This window comes from Apodemus sylvaticus, chromosome 1 (assembly GCF_947179515.1).
Source record: "Apodemus sylvaticus chromosome 1, mApoSyl1.1, whole genome shotgun sequence".
In the NCBI taxonomy this organism is placed as follows: domain Eukaryota; kingdom Metazoa; phylum Chordata; class Mammalia; order Rodentia; family Muridae; genus Apodemus; species Apodemus sylvaticus.
In genome coordinates, this window is record NC_067472.1 from 10,498,439 (window position 1) to 10,503,547 (window position 5,109).

A 5,109-nucleotide genomic window follows, 5' to 3' on the forward strand; every position below is an offset into this window, starting at 1 on the left:
CTCTTGAAAAGGCTTCCTGTTCCTTGAAAATGGCAATATTCAGATCTAAAATTGTTAAGAGATTCTTTTAAAACTCAAAAGCTTTGTAAGTTGCAATTTCAAAAAATTAATTTTTTTTTTTTAAAAAACATCTTTTAAGAAAAGAAAGGCTGTGTTGCAAGACCAAGAAGGACACATACTTACAAGTTGAGCAGTAGGTAGAAAACAAGAAGGCCTCCTGGATCTGGCTACTCTGAGAATTGTCTTCAGAGCATAAATTATTCTCTGCTTAATGTGAAATCCTTCTCCCTTCTTATGCAATAAAGCAAATCAGACTTGCTCTTGGGCAAGATTCAGGGTCAGATATATGAAGTAGAATTAGGAAAGGCTTCTTGAGGTCAAGGCTCAGACCTGGCACATTGTCACTTCTGAATTGTTTTGGAGAAAAGGGCAGAGTTCAGAGAAGACACAACAATTTCACCTTTAGGGAAGGACATGAGTAATTGAAAGTCACATTGCATATAGTGTGAATGTATATAAGATGTATGTAGTATATATTTAATTATGCATGCATGTATGAATTAATATGTTAAACTAGAAATTCGGGTATGTTGAACCAATGCCTCTTATATATATGTAAATTTAAGGAACTATGTAAATGTTGATGTTTTAAAATTTACTCTAAAAATTGAGTAAATTTTTCTCTGGCTGGGAGGAAATTTTAGAAAGGCCCACTCTGAAATATTTCCCTTTGCTCTACTGTAGAAAATATATCTCACTATGTAAAACACGTATTTTTTCTTATTTAGTTTTTATTCATAATCATAAACAACTTTGCAATCCAGCTAGACTTGAAGGGGAATGAGGAAAATATGGAACCCAAAGAACTTCAGTGAGAGCAGAGGACAGGGTATTGCGAGCAGATGGAGTAGGGGGTGCTCTTCTGAACTACAGAAGGAATAGTTTGATGGGTAAAATGCCCGCAAATCAAAAGAAATTAGAGCTGTCCGTAGTCGGAAATGGTGATCTTGCTGGTCTTGCCATTCCTGGAGCCAAAGCGCTCCATGGCTTCCACAATGTTCATGCCATCTTTCACCTTCCCAAAGACCACATGCTTGCCGTCCAGCCACTCAGTCTTGGCAGTGCAGATAAAAAACTGGGAAACGTTTGTGTTTGGTCCAGCATTTGCCGTGGACAAGATGCCAGGACCTGTAGTCTTCAGGATGAAGTTCTTATCCTCAAATTTCTCTCCGTAGATGAATTTGCCGCCAGTGCCATTATGACGTGTGAAGTCACCACCCAGGCACATGAATCCTAGAATAATTCTGAGAGGAGGAACCGTTATAGCCAAATCCTTTCTCTCTAGTGCTCAGAGCACGAAAGTTTTCTGCTGTCTTTGGAACTTTGTCTGCAAACAGCTCGAAGGAGACACAGCCCAAGGGCTCCTCGTCAGCCATGATGTCGAAGAACACGGTGGGGTTAACCATGGCTGCAGCAAGCAACGAAAAGCAACAGTGCGTCTGCCGTAAAACACATATTATTGGTCACATTTAACTGAGTTTAATGTTCAGGAAATTAATGTGTATCATGGCCTCATAGCCATCATAAGCTACTTGAGTACCCATCGCTCTATTTGGCACTCAGCACAGTGACTTGGTTACTGCCTCTCCTGATATAGCTTTCTCTATGAATTATCTCCAGCTCTTATGCCAAAGGTCCAACTTTCTGTCTGTGTCTCTCTCTATTTGTGTCTCTCTCAGTATTCTATCTTTATTTCTACACACACACACACACACACACACACACACACACACACACACACACAGATATAGAGTATTTTTGATACTGAGTCTCATTATGTAGCTCTGGTTGTCCTGGAATTAGCTCTGTAGAAAAGGCTGCCCTCAAACTCATACAGATTTGCTTCTCTCTGTTTCCCAAGTGCTGGGATTACAAGAATCTGCCACTACCACACAGCTAGGTCCAACTATTTATTAAGCAAACAACTTACAGGATTTGGTTATAAGGTGAATGCTTATGGATATATATGTATATGTATATACATATATCACAGATATATACATATATCACAGAATTGAGAATCAGCAGGAGTCTTTTACATACTCTAACAATACTTGATGACTAATTATAGTTACTAGGTTTTTTTTCAATTCTTAATACTGATGGCTTCTTGAATTTAGCAATGTTTATAATTTTCCATATTTATGTGCTCATCAATACATAAATATATGTTAATTATATGCTATATTTTAGTTCCAAATGTCAATATTGTTATCTTATATGCAATGCTTATAGTGTGTGAAACATGCAGTTTTATGTACTTTTTCTATTATACAATACAGTAAGAATTGTGTTATCTTAACATGTGAATCAAAATTATAACAAATGATAACTATATGTAACTAGACCTGGTAAAAGATCAAACAGAAGAAACAATCTGTAGTTGTCAATCATTTCTCTGAGATTTGAACCCTAAATTCTAGTCCCATAAGTTCTATTTTCCTTTGAGGGCATAGTAAGAAAAACAATAAGGGAGCTGAAGAGATGAATGAGTAGTTATGAATGAATTACAGCTATGAGCACTGACTGTTCTTGTAGAGGATGTTGGTTCTATTCCCAGCACCTATATAGTGCCCCACAATTGTCTAACCTGAGTTCCAATGGATCCAGTAACCTTTTCTTATCTCAGTGGGCATCAAACACACACATGGCTCAAAAAATATACTCTTACATATAAAATAATAAAATAAAAATCTGCAAAAATAATCAATGACTAGTTCTTTCATAGGATTCTTTCTAGTACCTACCACTACAATAGGAACAAGTGTTTCTATCCTTGTCTTTCCTAGTGACACATGATTAACACATGTTTTGTTAGTGTGCATAGGTACTCAATATCTTGTTAAATATCTTTATAACATATGAAATACATATATTTAAATGCATATACACTTGTTATGACCTTGAACACATATGTATTTTATAAGGTTCTAAAATTTTCAGTAATTTAGAAACAGAGTGAAATATAAAGTGATTAGTGTGCTGATATTCTCAACCAATAAAAGAGATAATACTCAATGAATTATTTAAATTCTTATTGAATTTCTGAGAATAGAAATTAGACAGACTTGCTCCTCTAATATATTTCATTGCAAAAAGAAAAAGTTGATCATTTTTTATAAGTCTTTCTATGTGGCAAAGGAAACATGCCGTCAAATATAAGATTGATATAAAAATATTAAATTACCCTTCAAGGAGTTTACCTAAAAGAAAGAGTGCTGAAAATATTGTGTTCACAGAACTTGACCAAGTTAATTTCATTTGGCTGCAAAAGACTTACTGTAACTCGACACACATTTCCTAGTGTCAAGTGGAATTTACAGGTGTGCATTTATTTTTAAGAACGAATTAGCAACAACAACAACAAATAAAAACAGCATATCTGTAGTGGCCCCCATTCTATGTTATCACCATGAGGGACATGACAAATACAGAATATGTGACAGAATCACTGAGTATCAATCCACCCCCCAACACTTGTCTTCTTGCCTTAAATCTCTGACGTGCACACATGATTTATTAACTGTCTATCTACTAGATGGTAAGTGATTTCAAGATCATTTTAAAACAATACTAGGAGGTTAATATTATTGTCTTCAGTTGAAGATAGGTTCAAATCATACTCTCAGGGCATATCGTATGCTTCTTGCTGGTTCAATAGATGATAAACTGAACATGAAGTGTCATAAAAAACTATGTTGGCAAGAATTGTTGTGAATATTAGTAAATATAAGGCATTAAGCACAGAATTGTACATTCTATAATTTTTGAAAAGAATGATTCTATAGAAGTTTAAGTGGATCAAGCTGTATGAGTTCAGTGTGTGTGGCTATAGAAGAATCCTCAATGCTGCATAAACTATAGAGGAAAATGGCTTTTTCTGATTCTTGATTATGATAGCAAAGAAGAGGACCAAACATGCTGTCTAGGGAGGGCCCTTGGCTGCATCACGATGTGGCATCACATACTTTGGACTATGATGATTGCAACAAATCATTATAACAGTATAGGAAGAAAGAGGGCTCACAGAAACCTGGTTTCTTATTTTATAGCCACTGATTCTTATTGAAGCAAATATAGTTCCAGGAAGCACCAGCAACTTGGTAAGAAGGAATCTATTCACGAAATTAGAGCCCCATGGACCTCCCACTGATTGCACTTCCTAAATGTTATAAAACCCCAACACAAGGACTCTGGTACAAACGTCTCAGTAAAGACATGTCTATAAAATTGTGCTTCACAAAACCATCCTATTTTCTTATCTTGTAGATTCCTCATTTCTCTTCTGTGGTCCACCATTATAACTGCCTGCAGTTACATCGAATGGGTTAACAGGAAGGGAAGGTGGGGATGTATGGAAAGGCAGTGAGAAAAGAATGAGGATCCCAAGGATTAATGGAGGACTCAAAATTTAAAGTTTCAGGTGAGACCCCTCTCCCAAAGTCCAAGGTAGGTTCAAGAGAACGAGTCTGACTGCTCATGGGGTCTTGACTCCACTGCTTAGGAGGTTGGGCAGGTCACCTGATTGATTCAGGAATTTGTAGATCTGGAGGAACAATGAACTTTATCTTGGTCCCAGCACTCCACCCTAGGTGGGCAGGTGTGTGTGTGTGTGTGTGTGTGTGTGTGTGTTTGTGTGTGTGTGCAGATTATGGCTAATACAGGTCTGGAATTCCTGCTCAAGGGCTGGGAGGAGAAGGCACACACCTTGAATAGCTCCAGTAGTTAATCAGTAGTGTTCTACATTCCTATTTATTTGCTGCAGTTTAGTCGTCCAAAACCCTAAGGAAGAATGGTATTAGCTCAGTCTATGTACTTAATAATGTTAAGCAGCACTCTGAAATATAACTGATATCAGTCAGGATAGGTTCAATTACACCAGTAATCAGAGATAGGCATAATTCCAGTAAAACAAGAATATGACTAGATACAGCCTTCTAAAAAGTAGAAACAAATCAAAGCTATCAAATCCCATTTCATTGTGAACAGCAATAGTTACGTTTTTGGTTGCAAAGAGAAATAGTCTTTGTGGTCTCTGAAATAAATAAA

General features: G+C 36.6%; 1 pseudogene; it reads right to left on the bottom strand.

Moving 5' to 3' along the window:
• Positions 1 to 937: 937 nt before the first annotated feature.
• Positions 938 to 1,475, bottom strand: LOC127676306 (peptidyl-prolyl cis-trans isomerase A-like; annotated as a pseudogene).
• Positions 1,476 to 5,109: the final 3,634 nt, after the last annotated feature.